The sequence below is a fragment of the Stegodyphus dumicola genome, chromosome 12 (genome assembly GCF_044657685.1).
Source record: "Stegodyphus dumicola isolate Sdum_Otavi_A_Nest chromosome 12, ASM4465768v1".
Taxonomy (NCBI): domain Eukaryota; kingdom Metazoa; phylum Arthropoda; class Arachnida; order Araneae; family Eresidae; genus Stegodyphus; species Stegodyphus dumicola.
The window spans coordinates 37239958-37261623 of record NC_140779.1 but is presented as its reverse complement, the minus strand read 5'-3'; the positions used below and the strand labels follow the sequence as shown (position 1 = coordinate 37261623).

At 32.2% G+C, this 21666-nt stretch overlaps 1 long non-coding RNA gene across 1 annotated transcript in view; it reads right to left on the bottom strand.

The window, feature by feature from the left end:
* LOC146993537 (uncharacterized) overlaps positions 1–21666 on the bottom strand; it is a 224436-nt gene that overhangs the window by 186522 nt on the left and 16248 nt on the right. The gene's annotated exons all lie outside the window — the stretch shown is intronic.

The following is a 21666-nucleotide window of genomic DNA, read 5'->3' as shown; positions in this document are numbered from 1 at the left end:
TGTGAATCTTTTGTGAATCTGCAAGCAATATTTGTACAATTATCAACAATTTAAATGCTGTTTAAATGCCGTTAAGCCTAATTTTTAAATAACATGGCGGACATATTTGTTTACATTTGAAACAGCGAATAATAGATTTGTTGCCAATCTAGAGAAATAAGCTTCGCAACAAAATATAATGCCTTCTTTTATTATTGCGAATTAAATCATGCTTAATCGATTCTGGAATTTTTTGGAGAAAATAAGTGTTTAAGATTTACTAGATATTTTGAGATTATTATTTGCTAGATATTACTAGATATTTTTAATATACTAGATATTTTGAGTTTTTATGTATTTTTTGCCTTCTCGGGAACTGAGAACTGAATTAACTGAATGAGAAATACTGAATCGTCTGTGAAATACTGTTTCTTTTTTGTTTTGTTTGCTTAATTTCTTTTATACATCGTTCTAGATTTATTATAGTATTTGAATAGAACATGTGGCAATGATTAGATAATTTTTCAAATGATATAAATTTTGTGCAGTCTGAGTTATAATATAAGCGAAATGTAATTGTATAAGTTAACCTAGCGCCAGAGTATCGCTATGGTGTATAGTATATAGTGAATTTTAAGGAGTGCAATTATTCTATTGTGGTTTATGCGCTATCGATGGAGTAGACTTAATTCAATCCAACAAGTTTAAATGAAATGCAAGAAAAAATGCATTTAATTTAATATTCCGTACGGGGAAGTCATGTGGTGCACACATCGGAATTTTTATTAACAAATTCTACGATTTAAAAACGAGTTACGGCTTCCTTTGTCAAATCGTCTACATGTCAAATCGCCTACCATGTCAAATTATGGGAATAACTATTCATTCAGTTTTTAAGAATATATTTCTTTAAAAAAGAATTTTATTCATGAGCATATGATTTGAAAAAGATTTCTCAGTTTCATTTGTGTCAAGCCAAAAGTAATGCTAAAAAAATCTCCCAATGATTCGTCTTCTATCATTCGCAAATTTAAGAAGACAATTGTTTGAATGTATTAAGCGTAACCAGTAAGTCGTAGTACGCAGGTCAATATGAAATTTAAAACCAAACGAAATTCATATTTAGATTAGAGTTGGTTAAATAGTAAAACTTTATGCATTTCGTGAAAACTCGCAAAGTTCGCGTTTCGAGAAGCAATTTTTAATCAAAGAAAATGAAGCTGATGTGTACACCACATGACTTCTATACGGAATATTAAATTATACGCATTTTTTCCTGCATTCCAATTAAACTTCTTCGAATTTCATTAGAGATATCTCTCTCATTCAATTAATTCAGTTCTCACTTCACGAAAAGGCAAAAATACATAAAAACTCAAAATATCTATATTAAAAATAGAAAGATACAGAAATACATAAAACACCAAATACAGTTAAAACAATTAACAAAAATTATTTTGACAATTAAAAACTATAGTTTCTACGCAAAAACAAACAAACTTGAAACTTTGAAAACTTATATACCTCACTTCCTTTAGAAGAAATTTATACTAGTCTACTAGATCTGCCTAAACTCTTCCCTGATATGCTCACGATTATGAATCTTAATAAATGGAAAACCTACCTAAAATGCTACTTTTTTATAACTACATTAAATTTCAAAATCAACTTTTTAAACAAGTCAGAGGTCTTCCAATGGGGTCCCATTCCAGTACCTCGCTCTGTAATATTTTTTTTTTTTTTTTTTTTTTTTTTATAAAAGAATTTAACTTCCAAAAAAAGTCTACAACAAGAATAATTAAATTACTACAGGCACACTTACAGATATATAGATGATTTATTACAATTAATAATTTTAATAAGATTGAATACTCCGAGATTTATCCAAATTGCCTTACACTTAATATAACTAATAATTCACAAAATAGCATAGACTATCTCGATCTTCAAATCATTAACTACAAAAAAATTTTACTTTTTAACAAAACAATAAACAGTTTCAATACTAACAAATTAATAAATTGGAATTCCAACATATCCAAAAAAGTAATTAACAATACAATAATAAATCAAATACAACGTCTTAAAAATATCTGCACAGATACGATAGATCTACAACGCGAAATTTTGCTTCTTATTAAAGTTCTCAAAAATAATCTAATACCTAATCAATTTATTAACCATTGCCTTAAAAGAGCAGGCGTTAAATACTCACTCTAAATTATTTAACTGACAGGGATATGATAATTTGTTCCTAAACCTGAGAAGGCGGTATAAGTTGGATGACTATCAGTTGAAGGATTTGTACATAGTGTAATTACAAAGCTGTATATAATGTAAAAAGCTAATTGTCTTCAGACTTATGCTGTTACTAAAAAAATCTGATGTGTACACCACATGACTTCCTTGTACGGAATATTGAATTATACGCAATTTTTCTTGCATTTCGTTTAAACTTATTGGATTGAATTAAATCTACTTCGCCGACAGTGCATAAACTACAATAGAATAAATGCATTCTTTAAAATTCACTCTATTTGTTTACCACAGCGACACTCTGGCGCTAGGTTCACTTAACAGTATTATATTTCGTTCATATTATAACTCAGAATGCACAAACTCTGTATAATTTAAAGAATTATCTAATCGTTGCCACATGGTCTATTCAAATACTATAATAAATCTAAAACGATGTATAAAAGAAATTAAGCAAACAGAACAAAAAAAAGGAACAGTTTTTCACAGACGATTGAGTATTTTTCATTCATTTAATTCAGTTCTCACTTCGCGACAAGGCAAAAATACATAAAAGCTCAACATATCTCTATTAAAAATTACGAAGTAAATCTTAAACACTTAAAAATTCCGATTAATAACTTTAAAATTCCTAATTTATCAAAGTAACATTGGGGAACGTTGTACATGTTATCTCAGTATCACAGCTAAGCCTAAGACATTTACCAATTAGAAAAAATTAAAAAAACAAAAAATCTTTTGTAGAAGTTTTTATTTAAAACTCATAAAATAATTAATGAGCTGAAGTAAGAAAAATAATTTGTCATATCATTTTCATGGGAATAAGATACTCAGTGTAATATATTTACTAAAAACTAAACTAAAAATATATGAACTAAAAAAAGAAAAATAATTTAACATATAGTTTCATGGGTTGTTCCCGGATGAGTTTTCTTAAAGCATTCGTGAATACACGAACAGTATGACTTGTGGCTCCATCCTGGTAGAAAAGATTAATTTCGGAAACCTAGGGAACTGTTGCGTAAAAGGTGTCTGATCATGTGTGTGTAGCTACGCTTAAAGAGACTTTACTGCGCAGTTAGAAAGATGACACTCGAAGGAGAGACTTGTAGACATACTTGGCCGAATTGAATATAAATTTTATTGCTGGACACGAGCTGATTATAGAAAACACATTTTTCGTCACACATGATCATGAGAGCAATACGCATCCCACTATATTATGTAGAGCATCCCATTATAGATAATTGCATAATTAGCAGCTCGACAAAGTAAAGGGCGCGAAGTAGCGTCTTGATTGTAAGACAGCTGAAGCGAAAGCGCACAGTTATCCAATATGGAGGTTCACGAAGAGAAAGTTTTGGTTTAGGTTAGAAAGGTTTCAGTTCTTAATATTATGAGTTGAAGTTAGGATTTAGCTACGACATGAACGCAACGTAAGCCGTATGACATACGTACATCTAGAAATGGCTCAATTCGGAAAAGTTACTGCTACTTTTGTAATAAAGAAAGGAAATACCCAAATTAAAAATGGGGTATTAAGAGGTTATTAATTAGTAAATTAAATTATAAAGCGGATTCACATATTTTTTTATCTTACATAAATATCTCTGTTTCTTACTTACTTGTGTATTGTAATGGTAGCACCATTTGATTAGACTTACCAATATTTCGATAATTTTGTCAATATTTTCGATAAATTTCTTGATTCAAACTATAATCGCTTATGTGGCTTCTGCTTCAGTTTTATTCCCTTAATTTATTGTCATGCAACCATCCAAAGTTGTTCGATTTGAGATAGGGCCTTGAGCCTAGACACCATGCGTCTGACATCATTCTAAGAACCAAATAAAACTTGTTGTCGTATCATTTAATAATACGTTACGTGGAATCATATGCGCCTATTTAATAAAGGAAAGGTTTCATATTCAAGCTGCAGCTATGAATTTCTCTTTGTACGATTCGTGCAATAAATATTGTACTTCTCACACATGAAATCATAATCTTTCCTATTGCATCTCCATGTCGACATCCAAATAGCGTTTGTGCGTAGCTATATAAAACTAGAAAATATTTAGTGTTAAGCAAAATGCTGCGAAATTAATTATTTAATAAAAGAATGAGATAACATATAGAATATATGCAAACCAAATTGGCACCCTACCTGACAGAAAGGAGCAAAATGAAAATGATATGAAAGAAAACCTTGGAAATCAAGCTTGATATTAATTACATTGGAAATTAATGCAAAAACAGTAAACAGACAGTTGATAAATCCTTAATCTTTGGCCAAGTAGTTGACAGACTCATCAGCAAAGCCACATTTCACATCAGACACAACACACACTATCACACATATATTTCAAATGTTAGGTGAAGTAATATCTAAAAACGAAAAAAAGCCATGAAGAAATTATACGAGAAAAAAAATCAAGCACGAAAATTGTTAAACTTGAGAGTGAAAACGTTCATTTAGTACCAAACTTCATGTAAGTTGTAAATTGAGAAAGAAAGTTAAATGACAGGACGGAGCAAAATGAAAAATGATATGAAACAAAACCTTGGAAATCAAGCTTCACATTAACCCCTTCGCGCCGACTGTCACGTATACGTGCCAGCAACGAACGCACTTACCTACCGGCCGACACGCAGGCGTGCCAGAGGATTGTTCCATTCTCTGCCGACTGTCACGTATTTGTGCCAGTACTTTGGAACGTTTTTCAAACTATAATTTCTGCCACAAGATGGCACTGTATGTCCATATGGTTTCAGATCCATGTAAATTAGACCTTCTACTCGAAATGAGAGAAGTATGACTCACATACACGTGTTTTTGATTATATAAACAAACGGGGAAATAAATGTTTCCGAATGGCGTGATTTATGACGTCTCTTTAAATCGCACTTTATTCGCACGTGGTAGTTGTTTATTGTAAGTAGAAGTTTTATATGCGCTAAAGCGTTGAGTATTTCCGTTTACAGTTCAGTTTTTAGAAAATAATTAGATCTTGTTAGACGTGAATTCTTTCTGTTTTTACTGTTTCAATGTCGAAGCGTCGAAAATGTTTAACAGAGCATGAAATAGCAGAAATGATGCAAAATATTTCAGATATTGATTCTGAAATTCTGATATTGATTCTGAAAGATTAACTGAAAGACATTTTCCAAAACTTTGTTCAGAAGAGACTGATAAGAAAATGAGACGACGATGCTTCGTTTGTTCACATTCCCGGAAAAATCCTCCAAAACGGCAAATGAGTTATTGCGAGTGCAAGGAATGTAACGTAGGACTGTGTGTAGATCCCTGTTTTCAAATTTTTCATACGAAAAGAGAATTTTAAGTAATACATTTAGTTTTCAGATGTATAATGTTAAAATTCATAAAATGGTGAGTAATTAAAATAAAATGTGTAAAATATGCATTTAAACAAGAAATAAGGTAATTAAAGTATATATATAAAAATATTTATAAAGCATAAGCCGTTTAAATACTCTATAGAGCATTATTAAACAATGCGTTGATACTTCGGAAATTTCATGGATTTAGGCTTAGTAGCAAAAAAGCCCCCGGCCCTGGAGAGACGCTCGCGTAAGACACTGCCGGCCTCAGCGATAAGCGCGCGTTTTCGCTACCCGGCTCGAAGGGGTTAATTACATTGGAAATTAATACAAAAACAATAAACAGACAGTTGATAAATCGTTAATCTTTGGTCAAGGAGTAGTTGACAGAATCAGCAGGAAAGCCACATTTCTTATAGAGACAACACACACTATCAGACATATATTTCAAATATTCGGTGAAAAAAGATCTAAAAACAAAAAACACCATGAAGAAACTTTACGAGAAAAACACAAAAATCAAGTACGAAAATTGTTAGACTTAAGAGTAAAGAAATTCATTTAGTAACAAACTTTGTAACTTAAGAAAGAAACTTTAATGAAGGGTCTTTGATAAATTTAAGTTTTGTTAGTGAAGGTTCAGGGAGCGCTTTTAACAGGTTCAAAATTATCATTATAAACATTGAATCTTTCCTTATGCATGTTACACTAAACTTCAAAATTTAACACTGAACGTTTATGAAGCAAGATATACTTGGGACTAAATCTACCCATATCGTAAAAAAATAAAGTTGCTAATTGATATTGTTTCGTTGTTTGTTCTTCTAATCTTTCTGAGCTTGAATCGGTTCCAAATCGGATCCATGAATTTTAACGCTGCCAAGAGGGAAGAAGTAGCCTTTGACCGAGGTCTTGGGTACATAATGGGTTAAAATATGAATTTCCTGAGCCTCATACCAGCTTAGATGGAGATCATCCTGGGGAAAAGATCAAAGAATTGTCTAACCCTCTTTTTGAGCCATCAACCTCCAGAACAAACTTCCGTATACACGATATTTTATGTGCCCTTATGTAGTAAAAGCATTATACGTTTAAAAACTTCCATACTATTCACATCAGCAGAAAGTGCCTTCCAGTCCGTCAAATTTCGTTTCTCCTGATGAAGAGTTACCTATATGCCCTTGAAATCGACTGAGCTTTTTGTCTAAATCTCCGCCAAATACAAGGTTAGGCCAATGACAAGGCAGCAGGCGTCGCTAATCACTGCATCGATCAAGAATACACAGAATTTAAGTAAACAGCAACGTAAATATTTGAACAAAATGACTAGTTACCTAACGTTAGAATTAAAAAATGCAAATTTTAATTGAAATTGAGTATCGAATATGACAAAACGGAATAAAACAAATTTCAAAATAAAAGAGAAATAATAAAGAAAACTGGGTTTAAAAATTTCATGTATTTTTCGTTGCAGTTATATAGACTTTTGAAGTTATGTTTTATTGCAGTTATATATATTTTATTGTAGTTATGTTTTATTGAAGTTATATATTTTATTGTAGTTATTACATACTTTTTATTTTAGTTCTAATATTTTTCATAGTTTTCAACGAATTTGGAAAGAAGTGAGATGTCATTAGTCGGTGAAATTGGTACGGTGAAAAAAATATGTATGTAAAAGTTCTGGAATCCTGCTGAGATTTTATTTTCTCTAATTTTTGAATATGTAATCAGGCTACTCCAATAATCTCAGGTGTTAAACTGCATTTTTACTCAACATTGAATAACAGGCTTTACCATATTTTACTGTGTAAGGGGTAAATTTCTGTTTAAGGATGAATTTTGGAGCTGCGATTTTGACGACGTGACCTGCCGCTTTAATTTTATTATCGGACCAATATGATATACCATCATATACGTAAGTGCTGTTAAAATAACTGATTTGGTACTATTCCATTTTGAGGGCCGTAAAGAAATTGCAGCGTATAGTTCTATATTTTTTAAGACGCCATTGAAATACTAGTTTAATTTTTAACTCATTTTTTGATTTTAAATCCTTTTTTGATATCCTATGGATTTAACAATTTGAGAATTGCCCATGACGAAAATTCTGCAATAGAATTTTGAGTAAAGTGCAGAATCACCCACTTCTTGACGCGTTTTTAAGAATTTCACATACTCGGTGTCCATGTACACATCGACCTATTTTCACCCCAGAATTGCACAAAAGTGGCACTGCGCGCACTCTTGACTTTATCTATGTACACATCGACCTATTTCCTCTTAAAAAGTAAAAGAAAATTGATAAAAATCTATTTGTTTTTATCCTTGTAAAAAGCGGTATACAAATAGTAAGAGGGCGATTCTGCACTTTACCGACAATTTTTTCAAATAAAAAGCTTCATTCATTTTAGAAAATTATGTTTGAACAACCAACGAGATGAAATTATGCTTTAGCGATAAATCGGTAGCGAAATAGCGATGCAGGCATCCATTCAGTTATGTTTACCAATTCTTATATAAATTATAATAATGATCTGAAATAGTTATTAACTCTTATGCTCCCATTCAGTCATGTTTAGCCTTTTTTATATAAATTATAATAATAAAAAAGTATTATATGAAATTAAACTTTCATCTAAATTAAACTATTATACTTCCTTTCTTGCATTAGGTTTCCCGCAATTAGTTTTGGCAGCACTAGCATCAAAAATAGTTTGGCGATTTTTAACGGCCCACAAAACCGAATAGTACCACTGATTTTCTACTTTAACACGACCATGCTTGCTTGCAATTATTTTTATGTAGACGGCATTCGGAAAAATTACAAATTTCCTCTGCGTATTATTAGTAAATAATACAATATATGTTTTCTGCTAAATTTAGCTAACAAGACACGTTACGTATTATTCTTAGAAAAAAACATTTAAATTATTTTAACTTTTATCAAAATGTATTTTCGGTCCAAATTAAACCTTTGATGAGATTTTGCGAAATACAATCCAAATTATTTTAACGTCTTTAGAATTTAGATTTATTTATTTTGGATTTCATAGTTATAAATGTCTTCAAATTTCTTTGATCTTTAGAGTTTCCTAATGATATATGAAATCATTTATATTAGTATGGAATTTTAATAACTGACGAAAACATAAAGACATATAATGCATATTTTATTTTCAGATTTCAAAATTAATTTCTCTAAAGATCATATTCCATTTTAAAAATTATGATATTTACAAAAATCTTGAGGTGCTATTATTTTGAAAATCTTGAGGTGCTATAAATTTGAAAATACATCAATTTTGTAACGGGAATTTTCCCTCAATTTTCATCTTTCCTGCAAACTGCAGTAATTTCAGGCTTCAGTATCAGGAGCGGTCTTACGGCGACGACGTGTGGAACTCCTTCCTGATTTCCTGCGCCCAGAAGATCTTCTTCGACGAGATCTTCCCTTTTTAGGAGATGCACTTCTCCTCCTTCGCCTGCGACTTCTCGGAGCCCCTGCCGATTTGCCTCGCCTTCTTCTGCTGGAACTTCTACGGCGTCTTCCTCTCTCCATAACTTTGTACTGTCCATCCAGCTTTGATAAGATGCCACGATCTACGGCACTCTTCAGGAATAATTTAATTTCAGCGTCATTGGATTTAACATCCATTTTTTTATTGTTATTTAAGTACGTCTTGACATCCCGAAGTGTGGCACCTTTTTTACCTTGCAGTTTGCGAATGGCATTCAGAAGCAAACGTCTAAGTCCTGTTTGAGGTTGAGCATTCTTCTTCGCCCCCATTCCTGAAACTCCTTTGGCTTCGTTAAGAGAGTGAAGTTCGTTTTTACTCGTATTCATCATTTAAACAAGGAAGTAAGGTTTATTTTAAATTATTGAAGGCATTAATTAAAACATTGATGTACTGAGAGAAAATTCGGGCAACAAATTGAAATCGGAGATTAAAATTGTGAGAAAATTTTCAAACGAATGCGAGAGCGATCTCGAGGACGAAATACGTACATGGTTTGAGTTTTAACACTGAATACTTGTTAGATAATATTTAACACGCGAGATTTTGATTTATCAAATATGAAAATATTTTAAACCTCGAGAAGTATTTAATTAAAGAAGAAGTATTTAATAATAGTTTATAAATAATCAGGAATTATTTATAAACTGTCATAAATCATATTTGAAAGTGACTGGAAAAGGCTGGGAATTCTGAGTAATGTTCGAAAGTATTCAAGTACTTTGTTAAAGCGGCCATCGGAATTTTTTTGGCGATATATGAAATTTGCCCGTTTTATATTAGACTATAAAAGATTCTCAGTTTGGGCGATTTAAGTGAAAATAGGTCGATGTGTACATGGATACCGAGTATGTACCGAGAAAAAAAATTACTAATACCTAAGTTTTCGAGTAAATATTCAGAATGGAATAATTTTAAATTACGATTCGATACTATTATTGGGAATAATATTTTGTTAATAGAACTACAGAAAGTTTGTTACTTAAAAGCTGCAATAATTGAAAAAAAAAAATCTTGGAATATGCTGAATGCTTTCAAGTCTGTGTTCAAAGCTTTTCAAGACAATACACTAAACTTAAATCCTTGTTTTGAAATTATTGAAAAGCTTGAAAAAAAGAAACATGACTCTGAGATATCGATTTTTGGTATAGGTATGTAATAAATTGTAGAGCATCTGTCAGATCGCTAAAGTTGTATTGTTGATTTTCTTTTTACCTATTGAAACATAAGGTGTCAGCACTTACACCTCTCGTCTTCAGTGAGGATCCATGGATGTTTTGGTGCCCCATGGGTCTTTTCCACACTGACAAACCCACTAACCGCTTTGCTGGACATCGCCTCGGGTCGAACTATTGGCGTTAGCGTAATGTTCTCTTACAGCATCCAACTTGAAGGACTTGCCCTTAGGAGGCCGCTGCAATCTCACCGTCTAACGAACGATTAAACAATACACAGCAGCAGAACTGGAAGTGGAGTTTTGACACGATTAGTTAGTTACGAGGAGTTAGAAACTGCTGCTAATCCAAACTTAGCAAGTACACGAAGGTGCTTCAACTGGAACAAATACACTCATGTCCATAAATATATCTAAAAAATGACAACAAAGTATCGGTTACTATAAATAACTTATCCATCAATGGGTTTACCATAAGTCGCATTACTCGCCAAAAGAAAAATCGCCAAAATCCGGCAACCGTCTACCAAAGTAGCACCCAGTTTTCCACTGCTTCAGTTTGTTTACATTAGAACTCATTCACTTTCTAGAAACTGCGTTTTTCAAATAATGTCTGCTTATCAGAATAAAAATGCCCCAAATGTCTTTAAGAAAAAAAAAAAAAAAAAAAAAAAAAAAAAAAAAAAAATTCAAAATTTAAACTATTTGCTAAAGTTGATTTAACTAATATCATATTTTTCAATATATTCCCATCTTCAGAAAGCTCGCCGGAAATGCTTATAGGGCTGCTTCATTTGAAAAATAATGAAATACTACCTACTCCACTTCGCAATAACAACACATGCCTCTTTCCGAACTTCTGATATTCCAGAAACCATTAAAAGAATGTATCTTTTGATGTCTGTCATAGACTAGTTGTGACATTATGCTGAATAGCTGAATATGTGTGAAAATGTTATCACCATGGAACCATGTTGATACAGCGAGGTTTCTGTAACCCATTTTGTCTTAGATAATATTATTTAAAACATTTTTAACTAAAACTAAAACATTTTACATTTTGTTTTATATATTAATGAGTTCTTAAAATCAATTTAACGAAATATATTTTGTACTACTCATATATCTTTATAGTTAAGTTTAGTATTATTTAGATTATAGCAAAACATTCGAAGGCTGGATACGAGGAAGGATATCTTCGCGAAACTTCTTTACGACAAAATGGCTCGCATTTATGTTATACATGGGAAAAAGCACGAAAACCCGCATGCAGGCAGCTCGTTTGCGTGGATTTGGACCCAGATGGAACTATTAGAGTTAAGCAATTTTTAAGCTCGGCCTCTGGTAAGTCCTTTTAGTTAGTTCACAATCAATAAATATTCAGAAAAGAAGAGCGACAATATTTGTGGTCAACTCAAGGGATTCCTAGAAAATTTTTTAAAAAGTAAAATCTAACTATCTAGTGAATACGTACATTTTGAAGTTTCTAAGCTTAACTATAGAAACAATTATTCAGTTAAAAATTTTAGTTTCTTTATTAATTAAAAAGGCTGTTTGATAGTTTTATATTTGACTAAAATTTTGTAATATGTTTTTCCCTTGCCCAATTTTATATCATATTTCTTCTAGTCAAATTTATTTTTTCGCAGAAATAAGAATTTTGTGTCTTGAATATATGTCAAACATGATAAAATAAAGATCATGTGCGAGTTCCATGTCCTTAGCCGTAAAAGCATTCAAATTACATGAAGTTTTAAGTTTGTTTCTTTAAATTTTCAAAAAGTATAGAAGTAAAGTTGAAAAAATGGCAATATTGTTACGAATTTGGTATTTAAAAAGTTAATGTTAGTTCAATTATAAATTAAATGGTTTTATTTCTCGCGCAGTGCAGCGCGTGACGAATATTAAAAGAAAGCTAAGCCGGAAAAATTAAAAATACAAGAGCGCGTGCGTTAAATAAATAAATATCTCTTTTTGATTTCGAGAAAGTACTAGAAAATTCTAGCGCGTGATTTTAAAATCTTTTAAAAAGAGGAAAACCTCTCAGTTCGTAGTAGTTAAATATCTTTGCCTAGTGCACTTTAATGCGATCTACTGACGAAAACTCTTTAGTAGTTAATGACCAGAAAAAAGTAAGTCATAAGTCATAAGTTCGTAGTAGTTGCTTAATTTGTTGTTGTTTAGAAAACTGCTCTTGTTGATTGTAGCGAATTCGCAGATTAGCGTTCTTTAGCTGTTTTGAATTACGTTCTATTGGACATTTGAGTAGTTAAAAGATAACTACTGTGAGATATTGTAATACTGCATGATAATTTGAGAAAATTTAAGCATTTTTGTTGTGATAATAATAAATTTTTGTTAATTTTTCATCGGACTTGTGCATTTATTTCATAACGAACCCGTGCGCACGCAACAATATTATCATTAAAAATAATTTTACTTCCTTACTAAAGTGGCCCTTCACTTAGTCGCCCAAACTGGGAAACTTTATAGTCTAACATAAAACAGGCAAATTTTATATAACGCCAAAACATTCCGATGACCGCTTTAATAAAGTACTTGAATACTTCAAACACTACTCAGAATTCCCAGTATTTATGTGAGTATCGTTTGCTTCATTTTATTGTTGCAAATAGCGTAAATTTCTTTTGTTTTTCTTCCTTTAGTTTTGAACTTTATGTGTGGCAACAAGATTGATTGATTGTTAGAATTGTGTTTGTGATAGCCATGTAGAATATCGCTTATTTTGTATCAATTATTTCGCATCGCTGACATCTTATTTATAATTAGTGTAATGAAATAAAAGTGAAGGAATACAGTCCATGTGTTAAGTGATTGTTTGTGAAACATATTAAGTAAAGATCACCCAGATTTTTCAAACAAGTCACTTTAAAATGTGTTTTACCACACTGCATAGTTTGTTAATTATAAAGCTTCTGCAAACACAAAATTTTTAATTTTAAATATAATAATAATTTAAAAATAATTTTTTAATTAAATACTTCTCGTGGTTTAAAATATTTTCTTTTTTGATAAATCAAAAACTCGTGTGTTAAATATTATCTAACAAGTATTCATGGTTAAACCTCATCAAATCATGCACGTATTTCGTCCTCGAGATCGCTCTTGCATTCGTTTGAAAATTTTTTCACCATTTTAATCGCCGGTTTCAAACTGTTACCCGAATTTTCTCTCAGTACATCAACGTTTTCATTAATGCCTTCAATATTTTAAAATATACCCTACTTCCTTATTTAAATCACGAATACGAGGAAAAACGAAGTTCACTCCCTTAAAAAAGCCAAAGGATTTTCAGGAATGGTTGCGAAGAACAATGCCCAACCTCAAACAGTACTTAGACGTCTGCTTCTGAATGCCATTCGCAAACTTCAAGGCAGAAAAGGTGCCACACTTCGGGATGTCAAGACGTACTTGCGTAACAATCAAAAAATGGATGTTAAATCCAATGAGGCTGAAATCAAATTATTCGTGAAGAGTGCTGTAGATCGTGGCATCTTATCAAAGCTGGACGGACATTACAAAGTTATGGAGAGAGGAAGACGTCGTAGAAGTTCCAGCAGAAGGAGGCGAGGAAAATCGGCAGGAGCTCCGAAAAGTCGCAGGCGAAGGAGGAGGAGTTCATCGCCTAAAAAGGGAAGATCTCGTCGAAGAAGATCTTCTGGGCGCAGGAAATCAGGAAGGAGTTCCACACGTCGTCGCCGTAAGGCCGCTCCTCCTGATGTAGCCTGAAATCACTGAAGTTTGCAGGAAAGATGAAAACTGAGGGAAAATTATAGATACAAAATTGATGTATTTTCAAATATTTGTCCATCTTCACACTGTTCGGTGTAATAAATTTAAACTTTAACTTTTCTGAAAATAATAGCACCTCAAGATTTTGTAAATATCAGTATTTTTTTAATGGAATATGATCTTTAGAGAAAATAATTTAAAAAAAAACCTGAAAATAAAATATGCATTATTTATCTTTATGTCTTTTTCAGTTTTTAAAATTGCAAGCTAATACAAGTGATTTTATATTTCAATATGAAACTGTAAAAGATGATAGAAATTTAAAGATGTGAAATCCAAAATAAATAAACCCAATTTCCAAAGGCATTAAAATAATTTGGATTGTATTTCACAAAATCACATCAAATGTACAACTTGAACCGAAAATATATTTTGATGAAAGTTAAAATAAGTTAAACATTTTTCTAAGAATAATAACTAATGTATATAATTAGCTAAATTTAGCAGAAAACATATATTGTTTTATTTAATATTAATACGCGAACCGGATATATGCAATTTATTCCAAGTGCCGTTTACATAAAACTATTTGCAAGCAACCATGGGCGCATTAAGATAAAAAAATCAGTTATTTTAACGGTACTTACGTATATAGTGGTATATCATATTGGTTAGATAATAAAATCAAAGCGGAAGGTCGCATCGTCAAGATGGTAGCTCCAAAATTCTTCCTCAAACAGAAATTTACCCCTTGCACAGCAGAATATGGTAAAAACTGCTGTTCACTGTTCAGAAAAATCCAGTTTAATACGTAAATTTTTTAAAGTAGCCTAATAACTTAGAAAAAATAAAATCTCAGCAGGGCTCCAGATTTTCACCGTATCAATTTCACTTTTTAAACGCACAATGCTTTTATTATATGAGGGTCTTTAATACGAGTATATCGTCTATCTGAAAGATATTTCTGGAGGTTGATGGCAAAGAAAAGAGGGTTAGAAGATTCTTTGATCCTTTCCCCTGAGTGATCTCCATCAAAGCTGATGTGAGGCTGAGGAAATTCATATTTTAACATATTATGTTATATATATCGTATTTTAAGCGGCCGAGCGGTAAAGACACTGAACACTGGTAGTTCGGTCCGAGGTTCGAATCCCGCGAACGGGCTGGCTGCATGGGCGTTTTCGTGGTTTTCCCCATATGTAACGTGTATACGAGCCAGTTTCTCTTAGAAAGTCCTCCACGAAGGCATCCCTCCCCCTTATGCAGATAGCCCTCGTGTGCTTTGCCATAATTAAATACACCTACACACACACCTACACACCATATATATCGTATTTTAACATATTATATAGAACAGATTCAAGCTCAGAAGGATTAGAACAGCAAACGAAGAAACAATAACATGATTTTTGTAATTAGCAGTTCTCTTTTGTTACTACATGTTATAGCAGACTTATATACAAAATTTCAACGTCCTGAGGGTACTCGTTTTTGAGTTATGCGAGATACGTACGTACGTACATACGTTCGTACAGACGCCACGGAAAATTCTGTTCAGAATTCATTTTAAAGCAGTTTTATCATTTTTTTTGGAGGAAAAGAGTATTTTATTCTGTCCTTATGTACAGATATCACGCAAAAACATCGTTAAATTGCATTCGATAGCGGTCAAGATGGATATTTTCGTTGAAATATGCTGCCTGAAACTTTTCGCGATTACAAAACTTCCTTTTTACTTCGTACAAGGAAGTAAAATTGGGCCTATTTCATAATCTATAGTCTGTCAAATAGCTCTTTGACAGTGAAAATTCCTTTTTTCCTTTTCTTAATTTCTTCCTCGTTACGACACGACAATTAGCCAGAAATTAATTAATCTCCATTCACTAGTATATTCAAATTTTAACAGACGGTTTCACTCGCATAAGAACTCCACAACATACGGCCCTCAAGCATTCCTAGTCACTCCCTCTTCCATAAATTACTTCACCCAAATTTCGCCGCCTGAAATAATTCAAAGCCGACGCTGCCGATAAAGAATTTCGGACACACAACCCTTCTGAGTAAGACACGAAGAGAACAACACTTTGCCCACTTCCTGCTAGAGAGAACGTAAGTTAGTTAATGCTTTTTCTCGCCTTTTATATCTTCATGTACATTCCCTTTTCTTATTATATATATTTTAAAATTTCAATTTTTATTTTTTGAATTGTTTTTGCAAAGATTACATTATATTTTTTATATTTCTTATATTTCGTAATTTTCTAATGTTTATTTCAATTACTGTGAGTTCTATTTCATAATGCCGATTTCCAATGTTTAATTTTTTACAAATAGTTTTGAATTAAAATGCATAAACACGAAGGTGTCGGGGGACAATTACTCAAGTAATCTATCAATTTTACTGCATAAATTGCTTTTTACTCAAAATTGAATTAGCGAAAATGCTTAATCAGAATAAGTTTTTTGGTGCTCTGCATTGGTTCTTGATCTCTTCAATTCACGGAAATATTTGGCCTAACTTAAATTGCCAGTTTGGCATCGCCTTATTACTTGAGTAAAGGACGAAACACCTTCGTATTTATTTCTTAATTATTGTTCAGTGAGCGAGAGTTGGTTTGTTCCCCTTGAAAAATCAACTAATTTCCGATCAATAGCAATGATTACTTGCTTTTAATTTAATTACTTGCTTTTAATTTAATTTCTTTTTACAGTTGAAATTTTGTTATTCATAATTTAATTCAAGTTCCCATTAAACATTTTTAACAATTTACATTCAAGTTACTTTAAACCAATTTTCGGAATTAAACTTACTAACTATGGATTCACTCTTTTTAGATAATTCTACTAAAATTAATCTTAGGAGATAATATAATCAATATTTCTTTAGTGAATAAATTATTATTAAAAATTGTATATATATATACAAACACTTCTTGTACGGATGTTTGCCAGTAAAACGGGAGGTGCACAACTACATGCTATAGCAGTTCTATATACAAAATTTCAACGATCAGAGGCTACTTGTTTTTGAGTTATGCGAAATACATGCGTACGTACGTACAGATGCCACGAAAAAAATCTCTTCTGATTCCATTTTAAATCAGTTTAATCCGTTTGGGAAAAAAGGAGTCGTTTATTCTGTCCTTACGTACAGATGACACACAAAAACATCGTTAAATTGCATTCGATAGCGGTCAAAATGGATATTTTTGTTGAAATATGATACCCGAAAATTTTCGCGATTACAGTAATTCCTTTTTACTTCGCACAAGGAAGTAAAAAGAAACCACAGGCATGTCTCTCGCAAAAATCGCAGGTTTTTTTCTGTAAATTTACATAAATTAGATGCAGGTGTAAGTTTACAGAATTAGATTCCTGTAAACTTACATCAATTAAACTTTCACATGCGATCTGAAACTGTAAGTCTTTGTTTGTGGAGTTGAACCTAAGAATATAATAAAGTATCACCAGAATCAGCTTTCTTAACTTTGAATGAACAGGACAGGCTTGAGGATCAAATGCTAAAATCCTGTTTTCATCGTTGCTCATACCTGGCATTTATCCTCAACAAAAATGTAAGTGTCTATGCTATTCTGTAACAGCAAATATACAGAAGACCACCTCAATAACATCTTTTCTTACCGTTCTTAAGTATTTGTTATTGAAAATTTACAAAGGCAGCCACTTAGGTAAGTTGGGATCTCTTAAGCAGGTTGATAAGAAACCATTGTATTGCAACCATTTGTAAGTCTTTTAAAAACCTCAAATAATAACTGCGAGAAATATGAATCCCAAAGCTCACCGCTTTTATTGTGAGGTTTGCTTATATAAAAGAAATACATATCCATAGAATTTCAACCCACAAACGAGCTTGGAGTGTCATTCAAAAGACTGTTTCGTTCTGGGGCGGCTGGCTTTGAGCCGGCGGCAACCTACCGATTGTTGACAAGCGTGTAAAGCGACACTTCGTAGTTAGACAGCGACCTGGATGTCCGAATCACCCCCACCCCCCTTCAGGGGGTTACGCTCTATTTATTGAATGATGTCGTGGGAAGTTTTGAGCCCTTTGGGAAGGATATTTGGTGTGTATCTGAACAGGGAAATAAGGAAAATATGCTTGAAATGTATCAAATAGAAATAGTGGTCAAAGATCCATTGCTTATAACTAAATTAAAAAAAAAAAAAAAAAAAAGTGTTTTAAAGTACGGTTCAGAGTGTTTGGGGGTACAGTAAGACCCCGCTTAACGCTGTTTCTGTTTAGCGCTCTTTTATTTCAACCCGGGGATTCCACGAAATCGCTCGCAGCATACGGGGATTCCCCGAAATATTATGCAGCGATAGGTTTCAAATACATATCCGAAAGAGTGTACTTGTATTTCTTGTTCGGTGCGGTATTGTACAAACATATTTTGAAGGGGTAAATGTGGAAGATGTCGAAGAAATAATTCAAGAAGCAGCGGCTAGTCTTTCTAATGATGAGCTCAAGGAATTAACTGAACAAGAAGAAAACAAAAATGTTGACAGCAGTGATTCAGAAGAAGAGCAAAAAGAACTTTCGATGGCGTTAGTAAAAAGGAGTTTGTCTACCATAACTGAAATAATGGATCAATTCATTGAAAATGATCCGAATTTTGACAGGAGCTCAAAAGTAAGGCGCGGTGTTAGAGATGCTCTATCCGTTTATGAAGAACTTTTAAGAGAACAACGCAAAAGAAAAAGGCAAACGACATTAGATGCTTTTGTCACAAAAAGGCAGAACACTGAAAACGCGGAAGGCTAATTAAATATGACTGAATTAGAATTTTATTTATTTATTATTTTTTTTAAGAATATTCGTTTTGTTATTTATATTTTGTTTTTGTTTTTGCAAGAAAAAATAATGTGGTATGAATTTGGGCTTTAAGAAATAAATGTTTGGTTTTATTTTTATTAAAAAAAACATACTTTTTAAATTTAATACCTAACCAATTTCCTAGCCATCTTCCCCTAACCCCAATATTTACATGTAAAGATAGCCTCGTTTAGCGCTGTTTCGCATAAGCGGGGTCTTACTGTACTTCTTTGTCCACAAACAAACCAGAGCGGATAAGGAAAGACTAGTAAATTTGAATCTCTTTGTAGGTAAGGCTAGATGGAATACATTATTCATTAATTATGACAATGCACTTGCTTTGCTTGAGTCTTTTTTAAAAGGGCATATCGTAAACATTTAAGCATTTTAAAAGGGTACATTTTAAACTCTTACGATGAAGCGTTACCACACTAGTAAGAAAATACGGATTATTCGGGGCAGGATGGGGAAACGGCAAATCGAAAATGTAATTATAAAAATATTTTTAGTCCAAAGGGACTTTGGTCCTGAGGGATTGTTGTTTTCGTTTTGCGGTTTTGCGTCGAATCACTCTGAATGTCCGTTTCACTTTTCAAACTGTTGCCGCCAAATATTATCGCCCTGTTTGAAATATTATTTGAAGAAATTAAATAATGAAGAATCTGCATAAATGTGTGTATGTTTCTCGCATTGGGGATAAAACAACGGTACCTAGAGCCATCCAATTTTGAATGACGTAATCCTACTGCGAATATGGGCATCTGAAAGCCCAAATTTGGTATTAGGAATTTGCTTTATTATCTGTTTCATATTTTGTCAGACATTAAAAAACTTTTGATTAAGAAACTCAACGATTTCCAAGCGAGGAATGGCAACACTGTAGGGAAAAATAAAACAAAAAATTATCTCCAGCGCTAGACTGTGTGTCGGAAATTGTAAAGATGATATGCTCATTTAAAAATTATTTTGCGATATTGCTGTTGAACTGCATTTTATAGTTTAAGTGTGAAGAACGTGATATTTAATAAATAAAGGAACACACAAAACGTTAAAAAAACGCCCCTTTCGGCGTAATGTAAAATCTGAAAGCTTACAGATTATTATTATTATTTTTTTTTATTTTATATTATTTTTTACTTATTCATTTATTGACTTCTTTTACTTTTGGAGCTCCAAAAAAAGAGCAAATTATACCTGCACTTTGTCTTTATTTTAAAAAATGCTAATTAATATTTCATTTACAATAAATGAAGGCAAGGCATTAAAAACATTCGTTGAAGCAGTATTTTTTAATATTTCCTTTCATAATCTCATATAGTTTTAGCATTTACTACCTTTGCATTTCATACCATATTTCGAGTGATTATTAGATGCTCCACAACTGCCTGTTATGGCATAACTTGAAACACTACTGCAAAAGTTAAGTTCCCTCTTACAGTTTAATTACTATTTTCCCGATACTAGAATAAAACGTTTCATAAACAAGAGTATTTTTAATTAAAGATACGTATATTTATTTATTGTTCTGAGTACTCCTGGAATCATGTCAATGGCTAAAATTCCTTAACAAAGCAAAATAGGAACTTCGTCCGCGACAGGATTCGAACCTGCAATCTTCTGATTCGAAGTCAGACGCCTTATCCGTTAGGCCACGCGGACATGGTGAAGAGATGTCAACGACGCTACAGTTTCAAGCACTGCTATAGGACTTCATGGGCAAAAGACAATAAATATTAATAACTTTTTTTTTTTTTTTTTTTTTAATCCTTGCAATGATTCCCAATTTTATTTTTTTAATGAGGTAAGTTTTAGAGAGAACTTAAAACCTAATATCAGAATTTATTTCAAAAAAAAAAAAAAAAAAAATTAAATAAATACATAGTTGTTGCCGAGGTTATTAACGGAACCAAATTAGTATTTCGCTCTGAAGTGAGAGATGTCTTCCAAAGTTGCAAGATAATGGAACAGGAAAAGATTCTGCAATCACATCAGTAACTCCGCTGAATGAGTCTTTTTAAAAATAAGTTTTTGAAGGAATTCGTCTTACTCCAACACAGTTTTTCATTCTAAAAATAAATTTTTTTGTAATATTTAATTTGCTATTTAATGGAAGATATTAAGGCTTCAGAGGCTTAACATATGGTGATGAACTTTCGGCAAGGCAACATTTAAAAAATTTTATAATATCAGTTTTGCAAAAGTTACGAAATATAACTTTTTATACGTTCCCCTAGTTCCTATACTTATATTTAGGAAAATTTTATACTCATAAGCCGAATTTTCGATGACTGCTGTTTTCGATTAGAACTGAAAGAAAAAAAAAAAAAAAAAAAATCGTATTGACGTTTTATTAGGTAAATAAAAGGAAACTGATAAGAAATTGATTGAAACTGGCTAGAATATTGAAACTTCGGTAAGAAACACGAAGATGAAATTCTAAGAGAAATAAAACTATTTACCGAAAAAAGGGAAAACAGAATTGTAGACTGTAACTACGAAATAACGAAACTAAACTTCTTTTGAAATTAATCTTTAATTTCTTCATAATTTAACCGCTCAATTAGCAGCTATTCAAAAGCGAAACGGACATCAATCTATTAAAACATTAGTATCAAGAAGAAAAATAAATAAATAATAATAATAATAATAAAAACTATATTGGCGCATGAGCGTTAAAGAATTTGTTGCTAGGCAACGACTCTTAAAGGAGAAAGTTTTCGCTTAGCAGACGATTAGGCGCCAACAAAAATGAAATAAGACAGAGAAGCAACCAGTGTGGGATTTAAGAATAAGCTACGCAAGCTAAAGCTTAGGAC